Source organism: Cryptomeria japonica, chromosome 11, assembly GCF_030272615.1.
Source record: "Cryptomeria japonica chromosome 11, Sugi_1.0, whole genome shotgun sequence".
NCBI classification, from domain to species: domain Eukaryota; kingdom Viridiplantae; phylum Streptophyta; class Pinopsida; order Cupressales; family Cupressaceae; genus Cryptomeria; species Cryptomeria japonica.
Genome location: NC_081415.1, coordinates 325765352 through 325786753, shown reverse-complemented (window position 1 = coordinate 325786753; position 21402 = coordinate 325765352).

Sequence of the window (21402 nt, the reverse complement as noted above, 5' to 3'; positions counted from 1 at the left end):
AGACCCCATTTGTATACACATACTATCTACAGTAGTATCATCTGATTGTGGGTAAGGTTTCCCACCATGGTTTTTCCCCTTACAAGGTTTCCACGTACAAATATTGGTGTTATGTGTTGTTGATGTTATTGTCTTTCTATTTAATGCATTAATCTTTATCGATACTGCAATTAACTGATAAACAATCTACCGACATAAAGTTTGGTTTACCGGTATTAAGCATTAAGGTTGGTTAAGTTGTTTTTGGTTTAAATTTATTTGACAACTGATTCACCCCCCCCTCTCAGTTGTCTCTAGGACCTAACATTCTCCTTATCAGTGTGTTGTGGCCCAGGTGTTAAATGAATCTATGAAGGGTGATGGTGAGTTGAGATATCAGAATGAGGATAGGCCTGTTGTCAAGATGTTTGAAACCATTGTTGAAAGTGGTGATGAGTCCTCAAAAAGTAAAGCTAGCGGGTATGATGTACTCAGTGACACTGAAGGTTATCAAGGTAAGCTAACAATTGACTGGCACCCCACTTTGAATGTGGTGACAATCAAGGATGAGGAAGTTCATCTCAGAAGGCCCAGTGAAGAAGAGGTCAAAAATCTCACTAAGGTTGCTATAGCCAAAGCCAAACATAACTACAATTTGAGAAGCAACAAAAGGGATGGAGATTATGGGGAGTCTGCTTCTATGTTCATGAAAGAAGTGTCTCAGAAAAAGATGGCAGGCAATAATGCTTCACCCAAAGATGACCCTGCAAAAGAAGACAGATCCAAAGATGTGGCAAAGAATGCAGATAACAATGTTAGGTCCCAGAGACAACTAAGAGGGGGGGTCAATGAGTTGTCCAATAAATTAAAACTAGAATTAACTTAACCAAAACTTAATACTTAATGCCGATAAACCAAACTTTATGCCGGTAGACAGTTTTATTAGTTAATTACAGTACCGATAAAGATTAATGCATGAAATAGAAAGACAATAACATCCACAACACATAACACAAATATTTGTACATGGAAACCCTGTAAGGGGAAAAACCATAGTGGGAAGCCTTACCCACAATCAAATGATACTACTACAGATAGTATGTGTGTACAATATGGAGTCTACACATGCAGAAAGGCCAACTACCTAGAGCTCACTGCTCAATCACAAAATGGGAGTCACACTGACTACAATTGGATAGTTAAATCCTATGATAATGTACTGCTCAATATAGCATCTTCATATGTTGGATTCAATACCGATTTAGCTTTGATATGCCTTCTTCAAATACCTTCCTTCAATCTTCAAATTATGTCTGCGTGTATAGCTCTACTTATTTTCACATATACCTTATCACAATCCTTTTTCAATCGCATATCAATCTGACAAATGAGATCTTAAATTTATACCATAACCTAAGATCAATTGAATAGGTCGGCTCACTAAAGATATTACAATAAAATCATTTACAAATAAATCATTATGTGATGGATCATTTTGGCCCAATACATTTACAATAATAATAAATCATCTTCATAACGTGCCATGCTGATCTGGAATAAATATGCTTGTCGATGCATAATCTGGACCTATTTGTCGGTAACAACAAATATGCAAACCCGAATAGACCAATAACCAAATCACCAAAACCAAGTGATCAAATAGTGTCTTCAACATAACCAATTAGCCTCCAAGTCATTCCAAGTGCCGGTGAATAATATAACCTCTCGGTGAACCAGATACTGGTGACTGTGCATAAATCACTAAACATGTCGGTGAACATAATCAAGAATCTCCAAGTGCTGATAAGTGTTGACAAGTGTTGACATCAATAACAAAACCAATGCAACGCATCCAAAATACCAACAATCTCCCCCTTTGGCATTGATGGCAACACAAGATGGAAAAACCATCAAAGTGCCAAAACAGAAATGCCAAAAACCAACAATCTCCCAAAGATATCATTAACGAGAAATAAAAAATACATAATATCTCTCCCTAGGAATAATCTCTCCCCAAAAGATAATGTGTTTTTCCATAGATATCTCTCTTCCTTTGACATCAAATGGCAAAGCAATACAAAACCAAATACAAATAGTTCATAGAACTTATTACAAAATACCAATTAACCAATTTATCCAACTACTCCCCCTGAGAAGTATCTCTCCTCATCAAAGCCAAAATAAAAATTTCTTTGATAATTCTGTCGGTTGATGACAAACATCAATTGTCTAAGTCTCTAGTGATGGGGGTAGAACTCCAAGCTGCTCTCTAAGATATTCAAAAGTCTCCTTAGGCAAAGGCTTAGTAAAAATATCTGCAATCTGCTCTTTAGTATTCACATAAACCAATTTCACTTCTTTTGCTTCAACATTCTCTTTTAAAAAATTGAATTTGATAGAAACATGTTTAGTCTTAGAGTGAAATACCGGATTCTTAGATATATCAATTACTGCCATATTATCATAGTAAATAGTTATAGGTTCCTTGTATTTTACCTTTATCTCCTTCAACATTTGCTTGATCCATAATACCTATGTGCAATTAGTTATTGCTACAACATATTCTGATTCTGCTGTTGATAGTGATGTACAACTTTGTTTCTTGCTCAACCATGAAATTAATCTGCTACCAAGAAAAAATGCTCTGTCGGTGGTTCTTTTTCTATCATCTACATCTCCTACCCAATTAGCATCTGTGTATGCACATAAATCAAAGTTTTTATCTCAAGGATACCATAAGCCAAGATTTGTAGTGCCTTGTAGGTATCGGAAAATCCTTTTTACTACTGATTCATGATTTTCTTTAGGATTACTTTGAAATCTTGAAACAATACATACTGCATTCATAATATCAGGTCTTGTTTGTGTCAAATGCAGTAATCCTCCTATCATAGACTTGTATGTAGTCAGATTAATAGGTGCTAATTCATCATTCAATGATAATTTATCAGTTGTAGTCATAGGTGTTCTTATCAGTTTAGAGTTCTCCATGCCAAATTTATTTAGTAATTCCTTCAAGTACTTAGATTGACATAAGAATATACCTTTATCAGTTTGTGAAATCTGCAATCCTAAAAAGAATTTTATCTCTCCAATCATAGACATTTCAAATTCTTGTTGCATTTTATTAGAAAAGTCTTTACACAATCCATCTTCTCCTCCAAAGATTATATCATCAATAAAAACTTCAATAACCAAGATGTCATCAATAATCACTTTGTAATATGGATTGTTGTCAGCATTACCTTTAGTGTATCCAAGCTTAAAAAGATATTTGTCCAATCTAGCATACCAAGCTCTAGGAGCTTGCTTTAATCCATATAAAGCTTTCCTTATCCTGCAAACCATATCTTTGTCATTTGTCAAATAAAATCCATCAGGTTGTTCAATGTAAACTTCTTCTTCAAGATCTCCATTTAGAAATGCACATTTAACATCCATTTGATATACTTTATAGTTCTTGTGAGTTGCAAAAGCCAATAATAGTCTGACTGCCTCAATTCTAGCTACCGGTGCAAAGGTTTCATTGTAATCAATTCCTTCTTCTCGTGAATATCCCTTGCACACTAATCTTGCTTTGTTTCTGATTACCTTTCCATCTTCATTAAGTTTATTTCTGAAAACCCATTTAGTTCCAATTACATTTTTGTCTTTAGGCCGGGGAACTAATGACCAAGTGTTATTCCTTTCAATTTGTTCCAATTCATCTTCCATAGCTTTAATCCAATATTTATCTTCACATGCCTCATTAATAAATGTAGGTTCAATTTGAGAAATAAGACATACATCTTCATTTGCCAATCTTACTCTAGTCATAACTCCTTGATATTTATTTCCAATTATCTGACTTTCAGAGTGATTCAATCTTACATACCTGGGTGTTTTTACTTGCTGTTGTTCTTTAGTGACTGTTGAATCCTAAGATGATGCCGGTGTGACAGGATCAACATTCTGTACTGGTGTACTCATAGTAGGTTCATTTGTGATTATCTCTATTGTCGGTTCAGAGTCCATCGACCTTGAATTTCCTCTAAATTGTTCATCAACCTTCACATTTGCACTCTCACTCAACAATTTTCTGCAATCTTTTGTTAAAACATCTATATGCCTTTCTCTTAGATAAATAACCAATAAATATTCCTTCATCACTTCTAGGATCAAATTTGCCAATATTCTCATCTCTTCTAATATAGAATTTACTTCCAGATATTCTAAAATATTTAAGAGTAGGAGTATTACCAAACCATAGTTCATGAGGGGTCTTACTGGTTTCACCTTTGATGTGAACTCTGTTGAATGTGTAAACTGCTATATTCACTGCTTCTCTCTAATACATATGAGGTAGATTTGTTTCTGATATCATGCTTCTAGCTGCATCCAAAATAGTTCTGTTTTTCCTTTCCACAACTCCATTCTACTGGGGTGTTCGAGGTGTTGATAACTGTCTTCTTATCCCATTCACTTCACAGAATGTATTAAATTCCTTAAATGTGAATTCACCTCCTTGATCTGATTTCAAACATTTTATTTTCTTACCAGGTTCATTCTCTACCATTACCTTTAATAGTTTGAATTTTCCAAATGCTTCGGATTTCTCCCTAAGAAAGGTAACCCAACACATTCTAGAATAGTCATCAATGATTAGCATAAAATACCTATCTCCTTGTATACTTCTTGTAGTCACATAAATCTGTCCACTTAATTAAATGAATATTTAGTATTTATTTGATTATTTAACGATCAATCAATAATTAATTAAATTAATATTTAATTAATTCATCTTAACCCTCTTCTCCTATTAATTAAATAAATTATTCAATTTATTTGATTTAATTCACTTAACCAAATTCAGACCATTAATTAAATAAATAAATCATATTTGTTTAATTAAATCTTCTCTCACATTTAACATTTATTTAAATCGCCTTTATCCTCCACCCACTTGCATTTTCCTACAAATGCAAGTTGCACAACTATTTTAAATAAATCCTATTTATCCTCACCCACTTGAAATCTTTAATGGTTTCTCTTAAAGTCTTCAAACTTAATGGCTTCCTTCTAGAGTCTTCTCAAGCCTTTAATGGTTTCCCTTAAAGTCTTCAAACTTAATGGCTTCCTTCTAGAGTCTTCTCAAGCCTTTAATGGTTTCCCTCAAAGTCTTCAAGCATTTAATGCTTTATCTTCCTTATTTTCATGTAAATAAATTAAGATTTATTTAAATAAAATCCAAAATTCACATTCACATTTAAATAAATTAATATTTATTTAAATATCTATCCAATGTAAATTACACCATTTAATTGAAATAAATAATTTTATTTCAATTGAAAATCCCAAAATTCCTCCCACTTGCATTCTCCTACAAAATCCACTTGCATCCCTAAATCCCTTCTAGATTCTTCTAACTCCTAATTAGCCTAATCTTATCCTAATCATTGTCACATTCCTAAATAAAAAGAAGTCACTTCTCAAAAACCTCTAAAGTCTTAAATAACCATTAAAGGCTTTATGTCTTCAAATGGTTAACCTCTAAAGTCTTCTAAACCATTAAAGGCTCATACATAATCATTTATGGTTAACTCACCTTTTACCTTTGGTTAGAGACTTTCTCCTAACTTAACCATCCTTTTGACTGATAGGTCTCTTCAAAGCATTTATTTCTTTGACTAAGGTAACCATTTAACCCTTGCACATTCATTTATCCCTTGGATAAAAGGAATATCCATTAACCTAACCCTAACCCAACCCCCTAGGGTAACCATCATGTCCCCTCAAGCATTCAATGCTCCTTATCTCTCCTCTCAAGCCTCCTCATGGTGACACTTGTCAACATGGGATTGGGTTGAAAGTCTCACATGGATTGAATATCTTTCAATCCTAACCCTTGTTAAGATTGCTCAATCTTAACCCTTCATTTCCCCATTTCTTCTATAAATAGAACCCTTCTCCTCAAGAAAAGAAGGAAGCATTAGAGTATTGTTGTTATATTGGTATTAGCATAGAGATTTTTCATAGCATCACTATCTACACTTGCATAGCATTTATTTATCATATTCAACCATCTTGAATCTCCATATGGCATCCATGGTTAGTGCTAAAAATTGAGAGATACACTTATGTGGAACTTGGAGAGGAGAGGAACAAGGGAGGAGAAATTATGAGCATCTTGATTATAATTTGGAGGAGTATAGTTTATATATTCTATGTTTGTATTCTTTCTATTTCATGCTTAATATCTCTCTTGATATGCCTGTTTAGGATAATCTTTTATTTCTAACAAAAATATTTGTTTCTTGTGCTCTTGTGTGTGTTGCCATCAAACAGATTTTCTAATCCTTTTTGCAGAGCATCACTTCTAGTTCTTTCTGGACCACATAAATATGTATGAATTAAATTAAGAGCATTATTGGATTTATTTGGTATACTCTTAAAAGATGCTCTAACTTTCTTTCCAAATTGACATTCCTTACATACCGGATTGTGAGGTTTAACAATCTTAGGTAAATCTCTTACTACCTTAGTTGTACTGATTTTCACAATGCAATCCAAGTTTACATGACAAATTCTCTTATGCCATAACCAACTTTCGTCAATATGTGCAATCAAACATGCTTTCAATTTGTTATTCAAATGAAAGATATTACCTCTAGTCTGATTATCGATTGCAATTTCCAAACTAGTTCTATTTAAGATTTTGCATTTACCATTCTTGAATTGTAACTGAAATTTTTTTTCAACTAATTGACCAACACTTAAAAGATTATGCTTCAAACCTTCAACATAGTAAACATTATCAGTATTGTGCTTACCATCAAAAGATATAGTTCCTTTTCCTTTGATCGAACAAGCTTTATCATCTCCAAATCTCACTAGACCTCCATTGTATTCCTGAAAGGTTAAGAATTTACTCTTATCACCAGTCATATGATGTGAACATCCTGAATCAACGATCCATTCATCCTTATCTTCAATTTTAGCTGCCAGGGCCTGCTCTACCAGTTGAACAGTAGGTGCCAGTTGATCTTCTATTATAGCAACAAAAGCCCATCCATTATCTATTGGTTCCTCATCAAAATCGTCAGTAACTCCTTCATCAGCATAGTAACAAGATTTGTCTCTCTTATTCTTAAACTTGTATCTTTGATAATCAGGGTTAGGCTTATATGTTCTTTTAGCTTCTTCTTTCAATCTTGCATGTCTATCAGGACACCTAGAAGCCATATGACCAATTTTATTACAATTAAAACATTTAAATGGCACTTTACCTTCATACTTACTCCCAACTGGACCTTTAGGCATTTTCCTTGCAAATAGTGCTTCAAGCTCTTCCAGTTCTTCATTCTCCTTTCTGATTTATTCAAGTTCTCTTGCATAAAAGGCTTTCCAATCAGATTTCTCAGATGATGATGATGATGCTATAGATGATGATGATGCTTTAAAAGCTATATCTGTCTTTATAGTAGAAACATGACCAAATTCCTCAAGTTCAAAAGCTGAAAGTTTTCGAACCAAAGTGTCTCTAGATATTGATGCATTAGGCATTGTTCTTAATTCATTTATAGCAGTAACTTTCATTTTATATGCCGGTGGCAAAGCTCTTAAAACTTTAAAAACAATCTCATCTTCACTTAAGGTTCCTCCACAACATTGTATACCCAAAACAATTTCATTTACTCTTTCCATAAAAGCAGAAATCGTTTCATCTTCTTCCATTTTTCAAATTTTCATACCTGACCCAAAAGCATTCAATTTTTGCAATTTTGACTATGGAATCTCCTTCATTCAATGTTTCCAATTTGTCCCAAATAGCTTTAGCAGTAGATCTATTTGATAATCCCATGATTTGCTGATCTGACAATATGCTCAAAAGTGCTTCTCTTGCTTTGCAATCCATTTCCTCATCTTTAGCCAAGGTTGGTGGATTAGGTTGACCTTGAGTAGGAGCAGTATAACCATTCTTTGTAACATCCCATATGTTCTTTTTGATGCAATTCAAATGTGTCTCCATCCTGATCTTCCATATGCCATAGTTGGTTCCATCAATTTTAGGACTGTCCTTCCTAAAATAGTTAGAAGACATTGGATCTCCTCAAACTGTCAAACTTCTGCAAAAAGAGGACTAGGCTCTGATACCAATTGTTAGGTCCCCGAGACAACTAAGAGGGGGGGTGAATTAGTTGTCCAATAAATTCAAACTAAAATTAACTTAACCAAAACTTAATGCTTAATGCCGGTAAACCAAACTTTATGCTAGTAGATAGTTTTATTAGTTAATTGCAGTACCAATAAAGATTAATGCATGAAACAAAAAGACAATAACATCCACAACACATAACACATATATTTGTACATGGAAACCCTGTAAGGGGAAAAACCACGATGGGAAGCCTTACCCACAATCAAATGATACTACTGCAGATAGTATGTGTGTATAATATAGAGTCTGCACATGCAGAAAGTCCAGCTACCTAGAGCTCACTGCTCAATCATAAAATGGGAATCACACTGACTACAATTGGATGGTTAAATTCAATGATAATGTACTGCTCAATATAGCATCTTCATATGCTAGATTCAATATTGGTTTAGCTCTGATATGCCTTCTTCAAATACCTTCCTTCTATCTTCGAATGATGTCTATGTGTATAGCTCTGCTTATTTTTGCATATACCTTGTTATAATCCTTTTTCAATCACATATCGATCTCACAGATGAGATGTTACATTTATACCATAACCTAAGATCAATTGAATAGGTCGGCTCACTAAAGATATTACAATAAAATCATTTACAAATAAATCATTATGCGATGTATCATGTCGACTCAATGCATTTACAATAATAATAAATCATCTTCATAACATGTCGTGCTGATCTGGAATAGATATGCTTGCCGGTGCATAACCTGGACCTATTTGCCGATAACAACAAATATGCAAACCTGAATAGACCAATAACCAAATCGCCAAAACCAAGTGATCAAATAGTGTCTTCGACATAACCAAGTAGTCTCCAAGTCATTCCAAGTGTCGGTGAATAATATAACCTGCCAGTGAACCAGATACCAATGACTGTGCATAAATCACTGAACATGCTTGTCATGCCCAAACTTTTGGGCACAAACGGAATAATTTTTTTTTTTAAAACAACCTAATAAAACTAAATTTGCGAAAATAAAAATGCAATAATTAAATCTTGTCTTAACTATGTTTTGAGTTAATCTAACAACTAAATCAAGTAAGCGGAAAAGATTTAAATTAAATGCAAAATACTAACTCTCCCAAAGAATTATTATTATCTCATCAATTTTAGTCAATGAATTAATTTAAACAAAAATCTCTAAATAAATTGATGAGAGATATTATTAATCTCCAATAACCATTTAATTACTTTAGAAACTAAATAAATTAGTCCTAGCACTTAGATTATTAAAACCTAATATTCAATTTAACAATAATTATAATGTGTCTAAGAATTTGACTAAAGGCCAAATAAATCCATAAAGTAAAATGCCTTATAAAACTTAATCTGGAAAAAGCCTAAATTTAGGCGGACTAAGAATAATCCACTATAGCCAAATAACTTACAAAGATCGTTATAAAATTCCTAAAAGATTAAACTCCCAATGAATTAAAATTTAAACATCATATTCAAATATTTATATACCTATATGTTTATATTAAACATATATAAAATATGAACATATAAATAAACTATTTAATCTAAAGCTAGATTTATACATTCATATATATACCTCTATATATATATATATATTTAAAACATATATATATATATATATATAAAGATGTAGGATCCCAAAAAAAAACTAACATATAAAACTTAAGTAAAGTAATGGGGAATACCCTATTCAAAATTCGAATGGGTTCCCCCCCCCCCCATTAAAAAATTTCTAACCATAACAATATAAAAATACCTATGCTAACCTATTTTCTCTCTAACTTCATATCTTTCCCTAACCCAAATTTCGGGTTAGGGCTTGACTGTGCTTTTTGTTTTACAGGGCCGAAGAGGGAGATTGGGTGGAGGCGTTTGAGTGAAATGGCGGACGGGGGGAAACTTATCTATAGCGGCGGTGGTGGTGGGGGTTTTCGTCAGGGCTCCCCATAGGGACGGCCGCAGCCGTGCCTATGGGTCATGACCCATAGTGACGGTATTGGGCGCCGCTGTGGGTTGCGGCCCACAGCACGGCTGCTGCCGCCACTGTGGGGTGCCACCCGCAGGGGAGGGCTGAAGCCATCCTGACTGTGGGTTGCGGCCCACAGTGCGACTGCAGCCGCCACTGGGGGTCGCCGCCCACAGTGCGTGTCGGTCACCCTGCGAGTAGTCCGCAGGAGCCGAGGGTTGGGATGCTAAATTTTTTTTTTGTTGTTCGTAAAAAAAATAAATTATTTTATGATATAAATATATATATTTATATATGTATATATACATATATGTATGTATATATATATATATTTATATATGTATATACATATATATGTATATATATATGTATATATATGTATATATATATATTTATATATGTATATACATATATATGTATATATATATGTATATATATGTATGTATATATATATTTATATATATGTATATATATATTTATATATATGTATATAATATCTCAAAAGATATTTTAGGGTTAGATTCAATATGTGTATATCCCTTTTTTTTTTTTAAACAAACTTGCAGGCATTACTAAAATAATGACAGTAAATGAAAAAAATGACATGTTAAATATTTCTTATAGTTCATTTATTCATTAAAATTTAGGCATAAATCTATCTGCATACAATATGTTTTATCTCTATTTTATATTTAATACCAATCATAGAAACTAACCATTTTCTTTACTAAATAAACCCAACATAGTGAAATTACTTTATTTTTATTGCCTAAGGTTTTATATATATATATATATATATATATTTATTAAAGGCAGCAATGACTATCATGACAGTGATTTAATGGCAGTAAGCATTTTAAGACTAACTATTTGTAAACTTATTAGTTTTCTCTTTTATGAATAAATCTTTGTTTACTAACACATAAGGCAGGTCCTAATATAAAATAAGATTAATTTTGTCCACCTTTATTCTCTGCACTATATTTTTTTTAAATAAATGACATAAACAATTAAATTACAACAACATTTATATAGCTAGATTTTTCCTTTAAAACTATTTTACCAAGTCGAATACAACATTAAAGTCCATGCTAAAATCCATTTTTTCATATTTGCATTTGGAAATAAATCAATAGGTCTAAGAGATCATTTCTAGCTTAATAACACTAATACTTTTCTACTCCATTTATTTCTATTATTTTCATTGTGCATAAAGAGGTAAAATGCCCTTCTTTATTTTCAAGAATAAAAGCAATAGATTGTATCCATACTATAGGAACTTAACCCATAAATTTTTTTTTTAAATTTGCAATAACAACTTAACAAAAGAATTCTTTTCTTTAAAGAATACTTAGAATAAAATATTGTCAACTTTACAAATGGGTGAAATACCCAACTAGTCTCTCATTCCTATTAAATGAGGACTTAAATAGAATAAATACATTTCTTTTTGCAAAACAAATACAACATAAAACTCTTCCTTTACATTTCTACATCTGAAATACATTATTACAATCTCCTATTCTTTTTCTACAATTTAAATAAAACCAGCAACTCCTAGATTTCCTTCTTCTTTTTCTTTTCCAAGCAACCTGCATACAAATCTTAAGGCTATGACCATGGAGAGCTCACCTCCCAGCCTAGGCTTACTAGAAGCCACCCCCAAGCTTGGAGAACCAAGCCCAAGATGGGTTACAATCAAACAAACACAACAAACAAGGGAAAACAAAACTCAACAAACACTTTCCCATCTAAGGCTAAACTTCATCACAAAAAGTGATGTTTCACAAGGGTGGAAGTGGACCAAATACCTTGAGGAGACTGCAAGAATGGTAGGTCACAAGCCATCTCATGGCAACCAAAAAATACAACATAAGTCCATTAACCCCACATCCTTATGCCCCCCAAGGCATACATGCCATACTTTCTCCCCTTACGACCCCCAAATGCATAAACAAGGCTATGCAGCAAGGGTATCATAAACAACCCTTGAGATCACTCTCATAATGAAAGCCTCTCACTCTAAGGTTGTCAAACTCCTTCCACCCCCAAGACCATTCTACTCTCCCAAGAGTAGAAGGCCTTGGATACTCCCAACATAAGAAAAAAATGCATAAAAGGAATAAAAGAAAGATCACATAATCTTTCACAAAGGAAATACAAGAAAACAACATTTACATACAAGCAATCCTTTAAATATAAATATTCAACATGAAAGGAAGAATATGAACCGACCTTGAATCTGCCCAAAGGTTTGCTAAAACTAGTTTGAAGAAGAGCAGCCCAATTCCACAATTCTTCCTCCAACACTTAGCCAAAATTTCTATCCTAAAACTATTCTTTTCAAAATTGCAAGATCTCCAAAGATGGAGAGTGGGTGATTAACTCACTAAGTCCCTAATCCTTGCCTAAGAAGGCTTCTCTCACTCTTCCCAACCCCTTGGATAGAGTGAGAGTTCCCATTGGTTGGTCTTCCCAACCTTTTACAGGTTGCTAAAACTGGAAAGAGAAAAGGTAAGAGAAGGTGAGGAAGAGAAACTGACACAAGAAAGGAAGGTTATCTATCTTAGGAGGAACCTTCTAAGTTGAATTTTCGCTCATCTTGGGAAAACCACTTTTTGAGGTGACTAAACAGTCACATGGGAGTAGTCACATATTTTAAAAAACCCCTAACCCATAGGTATACCCTATGGACCTTTGGAAAAACCCTTAAACTAATCCTAGGAGTCCATTTGACCTCTTAGAAACCCATTTGAAGTTAACCTACGGGTCAAACCTAAGTTGACCACTCTCAAGACTCTCTACCCAAGGCAAATTTGGGACCACACTCAAATGTTTGAAAAGGGCTTTGGTTGAAACAAACTCCCTCCAAGAGACAAGTCAAAATCAAGACACTAATCAACACGTGTCAAGTGACACAATAAAATACATTACAAAATTACACATGGAAATTGTCTCTTGTTGGATTTAAACAAATTAATAAATACACTTTAACACACATGCAAAATTTAATTTCATGAATAAAATATGATACATATAGGGTGTTGTCTCTCCAAATAGACAACCCCTGGTTTTACGAATGTACATAGGTCTAGGTTTGGTTCTCCATAATATTTCCATGGTCACATGGATAATTTTCCTGTGCATCTCAATTACACTTTAGTAATTCCAAATAACCTCATATAATATTAAACACATGAATAAGAGTACACATCAAACACTCTGCATACAATTGACATTAACAAATCAATATCTCATATATCCCAATTAATCCACATAAGCAATTATCATAATCCTCATAATTTTGATCCATTCATAAGATATGCATCATATTTCTATCATCATAATAAAGTCCCGCAAATCCAATAATGACATACATCATCTCAAAGTTATCCTATTCTAGAATCATATAAAGTTCTATATCTATAATGCATAGAAATGAAGCATCAATATACATCAATGTTATCCAAATCATGGAATCATATAAGTTCTAAATCCATAATGCATAAAAATAAAGCATCCATAATAGTCTCAACATGAAAATCACTGAAATGCTAGGATGAGTCGGGGTAGGGCCTCACAATGTTGGTGAACCTAATCAAGAATCTCCAAGTTCTGATAAGTGTTGACAAGTGTTAACAAGTGCTGACATCAATGACAAAACCAATGCAACACATCCAAAATACCAACAAACAATACTACTGGCACTTTGCAAGGGACTGCTACAGCTAAAAAGGTCAGCCAGCCAAAAACAAAAAAGGTTAAAACACATACCGAGTCAGTCGTTAACTCTACATTTGATATGACTCAAGCTTTAACCCAAATGAAAGTTATAGTGCAATTGGTAGAACTGTTGAAAATAAAAGAGCACATAGAAGCTATTCTTTCTTTATTTTTTAATATATTAGATAATAATGCAGCTTCACCTATAGATACTGAGAAGGATAAAAAGGATCAAGAGCCACAAACTCTAGAAATATATGTCGGAACAACAATTACTCAAGAACCTTCCTAGGTTAATCCGTTTTATGTGACCTTATTAGTCAATAATAGGCTAATCAAAAATTGTATGATAGACTCTGGTGCTGCTGCAAATGTGATGCCATATGGTGTCATGAAAGAATTGGGATTGTCAGTAAGTACCGTGTATGGGAAATTCTATACCATGGACAATAGAGAAGTACATGTGGTAGGTATAATGAGGGATGTAGAGGTAAAGATAGCAGTGTTTCCTGAAGCAACCTATAAGATGGATGTCATAGTAACTGACACAAAACCCCATTATGGCATGCTATTATCTAGACAATGAGCTACAACAGTTGGAGGAAACGTGCAATTAGATCTTTCATATGCAACAATCCCAGTAAATGGAAGCCAGGTTAAGTTATATAGAGAACCACGTGCTCCTAGGGTAATTGAGAAGATAGACCCTGATATGTTGAATTGTATGAATGATGTGGACCTTGACAATTTCAGAGTACAACCAATTCAACCTTAATTGAAAAATACTGATCCCATTGTCAATGAATTGGAATCTCAACAAGAAGGCTTTTGGCATATGTACTTTGATGGAGCTTGCTCAAAAGAAGGGTCTAGAGCAGGAGTGCTTTTTGTGTCTCCATCAGGTATAACTTTCAAGTATTCTTTTATATTGGCTTTTCAATGTACAAACAACATAGCAGAATATGAGGCCTTATTATTGGGGCTGGAAATTTCTAAGAAACATGGCATTTAGCTGTTAAAAGTATTTGGGGATTCAGAATTGGTAGTTTGCCAGATAAGGTAAAGATATGCATCAAAAAATGACTGTTTGAAAAGGTACAAACATGTTGTGTAGGATGTAATTGAGTATTTTAATGCATTTTCTATTGACTAGGTTGAAAGATCTAAAAATATCATGGCAGGCTTCTTGGATAATGTTGCATTGAGGAATGATGATGTAACATTGACCGGCGTGTCTATAGTTAAGATTAAAGCTAGACCTGCTATTCTAGACAATGTGTATAACTGGCAGGTATTTGAAGATGATGATGACATTAACAGATTCGTACAATGTATTGATGAGTATGATGGACAAAACATCAACTATAATGCATTGGTAGAGGTGGTAGATGACCGAGACACTATATTTGGGAATGACATAGTTCAGCTAGAAACCAATGAAATACCTAAAGGACTGGTTGAGTTGGAAGGTATTTTTAGTTATAATGACAATCATTTGCATCAAAAGTCAACCACCAGATTAGAGGAGTTGGAATAAGTGAACTTAGGGATAGAATCATCCCCCAAGTTGGTATATATTGGGAAGAACTTGTCTCCTCACATTAAAGCCAACCTCATTAAATTATTGAGAAAGTATAATCATGTTTTTGCTTGGTCTTATGAGGACCTGAAGGTGTACAGACAAGATCTATTTCAACATGAAATTCCTCTGCATCCAGATGCTAAGCCTTTTTGACAGAAGCAAAGACCTATCAACCCCCTTTTGGAGACCAAGATGCAACAAGAGTTAACCAAGTTGAGGGAAGGGGGAATTATTAAGCCTATAAGACATTCATCATGGTTGTCCAACTTAGTCCCAATCAGAAAGAAGAATGGGGACATAAGGCTTTGTGTTGATTTCAGAAATTTGAATGTTGCTTCTTTGAAATATAACTATTCTTCTCCAAATATGGAGGCTATGTTACAAAGAGTAACTAGGTGTGATTTTCTATCCATGATGGATGGGTTCTCAGGATACAATCAAGTATTATTGAAAGAGTCTGAATAGTTTAAAACTTCCTTTACCACCCCTTGGGGAACATATGTTTATGTGAGAATGCCATTTGGCCTAAAGAATGTCGGAGCTACCTTTTAGAGAGTGATGGAGGTGGCTTTTAAAGAGTTTATTAACATCGTAATGGTAGTTTACTAGGATGATTTAACATGCTTCTCTAAGAAAGTAGATGATCATTGTGGTCATTTGAAAAAGGTTTTTTATAAGGCTCTAGAGTTTGGTGTGTCATTAAACCCCCCAAAATGTCATTTTGCAGTCACTGAAGGGAAATTACTTGGGCATTGTCTCCAAAGGAAGAGTTAGAATAGACCCTGAAAGGATTGAGGCTATAAATAATGTACCTAAGCCAAAGAATGTCAAAGGAATTCATTCCTTTTTAGGAAAAGTAAATTTTGTTAGAAGATTTATTGCTAACTTTGCTGAAATTGTGAAACCTATTGTCAAATTACTGAAGAAGGATGCAAAGTTTGCTTGGAATGAAGAGACAAAACAAGACTTTGATAAGGTTAAGAAGGCTATTCAGGAAGCACCTATGTTGAAATCCCCTGATTATAGTAAGCCTTTCTCACTATTTTCTTTTGCTTCTTATCATATAGTAGCAGTAGTTCTGCTTCAGAAAGATGATGAGGGATATGATCATCCAATTGCTTTCTATAGTAAATCATTACAGTCTACTGAGTTGAAATACAAGGTCATGGAAAAGAAAGCATATTCGCTAGTCAAGGCTGTGAAAGCCTTTAGGCCATATCTTGTAAATGCAGAAATAGTTGCTTATGTCCTCCATGCGGTTGTTAAAGACATTTTATCTCAGTCCAAGGTCACGGGTTAAATATGCAGATGGATAACCAGAATACAAGAGTTTGACTTGGAAATTAAGATCACCAAACTAGTGAGATGACTAGGCCTTGCCAAATTGATGGATGAGTCAAATCTGATTGATGTTGATGTTAACAATGTTGAAATCAAGGAAGTCCTAGTTACAAGTATTGAGACACAACCTTGGTACTCAGAAGTAGTGCATTTTCTGAGAGATGCAACATGACCAGAGGGAATGACTAAAAATCAGAGAAGGACATTGAAACTAAAGTCTCAAAAATATGTCCTCATTCAAGGGGATTTATATTGGAGAAACAAAGATGGGGCATTGCTAATGTGTTTAGATAATTCCCAAGCTTGAAGGATGCTGACTGAAATGCACAATGGAGTATGTGGAGGTCATTACTCAGCCAAGACCATAGCTAGTAAAACAGTCAGGGCTGGGTAATATTGGTCTACGTTATTTAAAGATGCCCATGAGCATGTTCAGAAGTGTGATCCATGCCAAAAAATTTCTTCCAAGTTAAATTATGAAGGAGCTTTGCCCCTTAATTCAGTTATAGTGGAAGCCCCTTTTGTCTAGTGGGACATTGACTTTATTGGGGAGATAGCAGAGAAGTCAGGCAAGGGTCATAGATGGATTGTGGTGGCCACTGATTATTTCACTAAATGGATTGAGGCTATACCAACTAGAAGGACAACTAGTAAAGTTGTCATTGAGTTTCTGATGGATAATGTGATAACACGGTTTGGTGTGCCTGTAAAACTAATAATGGACAATGCTATGAGCTTTAGATCAGAGGAATTCATTGAATTCTATGCTAGCCATGTAATTATCATGTCATATTCTTCACCATACCATCCACAAGGTAATAGGCAAGCAAAATCCAACAATAAAAGCCTTTTAAATATTATCAAGAAATTCTTGAGTAGAATAAAAGGTCTTGGGATCAGAAACTCAAGTTAGCCCTATGGGCAGACATGATTAATGTGAAGAAAGCAACTGGTATGTCACCATTTGAACTATTTTATGGAACACAAACCAGGGTATCAGTTAATAATCTTCTCCCTGTATACAATTTCCTACAAGTTGAGGAATTGGAATTGTTGGAAGACAGAATGGTTCAGATGGTGGAAATGGAAGAAATCAGAACTATGACTCATAAAAGAAACTTGAAGCTCCAATTACACTCCAAGTATCTTTTTGACACAAGAACCACATTAAGGAAATTTCAAATTGGTGACATGGTTCTTCAATAGAATGCAAGAGGACAAGATAAGGGTAAGCATAAGAAGTTTGAATCATTATGGATAGGCCCATTTATTGTCTGTGATATTAATGGAAAGGATTCATACTTTTTGAAAAGGATGAATGGTGAAGTACAGGAATTTCCGGTGCATGGACAATTCCTGAAGTATTACTTCTCTTAGTTTTTTGCTTTTGTCCATGCGTAGTAGGTTGTAGGTTGTACATATTAGGTTTGCTTCTGTTATTTCTTTAGGGCTTGATCTTGGTCTGTTCTCCAGAGTTTTTCTATGTTCTTGTGTTGGTCTTGCATCCAACCATCCCCAATCAAAGCCGTTGTTGTCAGTATTTTGAGTGTTGGGATTTTCTCCTTTCAATCCACTAAAATCTACAAGGTTTCAGTGTTTCATTTTGCCTCTGAGGGTTATCTTTCTAAGGGTTTAGGGTTTTTGCAAATTCACCTTTTCATCTTGTAAGCCATATGTTCATGTTTCCTCATTACCTTTTCCACTTAAGTGGAAGGGTCATTCCATCATTAGCAAAGGGGTCCCTTTTAAGGTCTTCGCCTAGGCGGGTTATAAAATTTTATTTGTTTTATCCCCCTTTTCCTAAGCTTTATTTCACTTTTATTTATCTGCCAGGTTTCGTAAAGCTTGCGCAGCTTCCTGTTGATCCACTAGTTGGCGTTGTTTTGCAATACAAAGAAGCATGAGAGTTATCTTTCACGAAGCAGCAAAAAGATGGTGGGCCCAAGAAAGTAAGAGGCTCCCGAGGTAAAGGTTGAGCATCTTGCGGTTGATCCAACGACGCGCATTGTTTCGCAATGCAAAGGTGCAAGATGGTTATCCTTTGCGAAGCAGTGAAAAGGGTACATATGGGAAAGGCAAGCTAAAGACCGAGTATCTCCAAGGTGATTGGATGATGGGCATTGTTTTGCAATGCAAAGAAGCATGAAGTTTACTCTTCGCGAAATGACGAAAAGGTGGTGGGCCCAGTAGGTAAGCGGCTCCTGAGTTAAAGGCCAAGCATCTTCGAGGTAATCTAACGACAGGCATTGTTTCACAATACAAAAGGGAAAGAAGTTTACTCTTCGTGAAACAGTGAAAAACCACTAGCGGTGGTGGTTACACACAGTTATAAGGACAAGCAGTCACAGTGAAGGATAAAGGTCGAGCGGTTAGTTGTTGATCGGACGTCGCGCACTATTTCGCTATGCAAAGCAGCATGATGTTTACTCTTCATGAAACATCGAAAGGATGGTGGGGTCCATTTCTAAAGGAGGATGACTTAGGTAAGGTAAAGAACATGCACATTTTGCATGATCTGATGACAGGCACTGTTTTGCAATGCAAAGATGCATGAGGTTTATTCTTCGCGAAACAGCGAAAAGGCAAAACACTTAGAGATTTTTTTGTTGTCCGTTGGAGCCATTTTTTGAATTCAATTACAAATTAATTGTCAAAGCATGTGGCTTAATTGATTCTAATCAGTTCTTGGTTGCCATAATAATCTTTACATGAGTTGAAGCTTTGGTGTGAGTTCAAGGAATCTTGTAGAGGAACCAGTGCACAGAGTGATTTTTTTCAAGCAACAAGTAAGTTTCTGCAAATTGTTTAACAATTAAGTTTTGATTGGTATCACTAGGTGTTTGATTTCTCAAAGAATCTGTATGAGATTTAATTGAAATAATTATAATTCTGAGATGGCACCACAAAGAGAATTCAGGGGGAAGGTTAATTACCAGGAGAGAGCCATTTGTGATGACTTTTTAGAGCAATTAACTAGGTCCACTAATGCTTTAGCTAAAGTAAAGGAATTGGTGCCTAAAGCTTCCTGCCTGAGAATTGGTGATGGTTTATATGATAAAGGGAATTGGTTGAGGGATCCCTAGATAGGAATATAAGGCTTGGGACTCTTCAAAGTGGGGTTCAGCCAGAGAAATTCCTTTGCTCCAATGAATAGTATATGGGAATTATATATTGGGAAGCTCATAGTCCCTGGGGTTTTCGTGGACGTGGACTTGCTAACCCAAATTTCAAATAATTATGATCCCGATACTAGGACTGTGAAGAATGTAAATGGTTGGTCTCTAATTGAAATAAATTATGATGAGTTCAGGAGAGTTTTCAAACTTAGTGAGGTATCAAATTATTTAGAGCCCATCAATTTTGAAACACTGGCAAAGGTCTATGAGGCACAGAGAGATCACCTCAAAAATGGCCCCTTGAAAGAATTCTTCACCAAAATAGGAGGATTGACAATTGTAGGCCCTAGTACAATGGAACCCTTCTCTTTAAACCTATTTACTTTGAGGGCTAAAGGGATGTATTGGTCCTTATGTCAGATTCTTGGGGAAGATGCAGAAACTACTATGCCAACTCACTATATGCTCATGATAGCACAGATTTTGAACCCATCTCTGGCAGTGACTTTTGATTTTGCACCTTATCTCACTGATGCCATTCATGAGGGATTGATATGGATAAAGAATGCTAAGGTGGACAGACCTTTTGGATGGTATAATCTCCTTATGCACATACTTTTATTTAAAGGTGTTGAATATTTTACTAATGAAATGGACTTGCTCAAGGAAAAGGATGGAGAGGAGATGCATGTTCAATTATGGAGCACAATTCTATCTTGGGATAGGGAAGATGCAAGTTACTTGAAGTTTGATAGATGTTTTACATCTAGGCTTAGAATCCTCTTATGCCCACAGAACCCTAGGATTCCTAAAACTACTAAGAGTTTATGGTTTCAGAGGAACTCCATATTTGCTCCCCTATCAAGTCCCATTGAAGATAGGAATTACTGAGATCTTGAGGCAAATTGGAGGTTTGCAAGAAGCAGAATTGATGAATAGGGGGAAAGGAACAATTTTCCCAACTGTTACCATAGCAAATTAGTTTGTAATCACCAAGGGTGGCTAGACACATTTTGATGATTTCTTTCAGCCATATAGGTTGTCTACTATAGTTGCAAGGTTTGCTGATCTAGAGGATTTATTTAATGGTATGTTCAAGAAGAGGGCTGTATGTAAAGTTAAAGCACACCAGTTTCACTTCCTTGAGGATTTAATAAGGAATGAGTTCAATTTGGCTGAGCAAGAAGTTAGGAAGGAAAAATGGCTAGCTTTTAAGAAGATTTTGGATTTCATTCATTATTTTGACAACAATTATGATGCTTTGGTTAGTTTTCATCCTTTTCAGGAAAAGATTAAGTTTTTGGTAGATTATTTTGAGGATTTAATGCAAACTTTGAAGGAGAAGAAGGAGGCTGTGATGAAAGCCAATCTTGAAAATGCCAAACTAGTTGTAGCCAACCCCTCCTATTCCAAGATGATCTCTCCAGGAAAATATACAGTGCAGAAAAGGTCAAAGTACAATGTACTAATGCCAGTAAGGGAGGAGCCTTCTATTTCAAAAGGAAAAAGGGCATTAG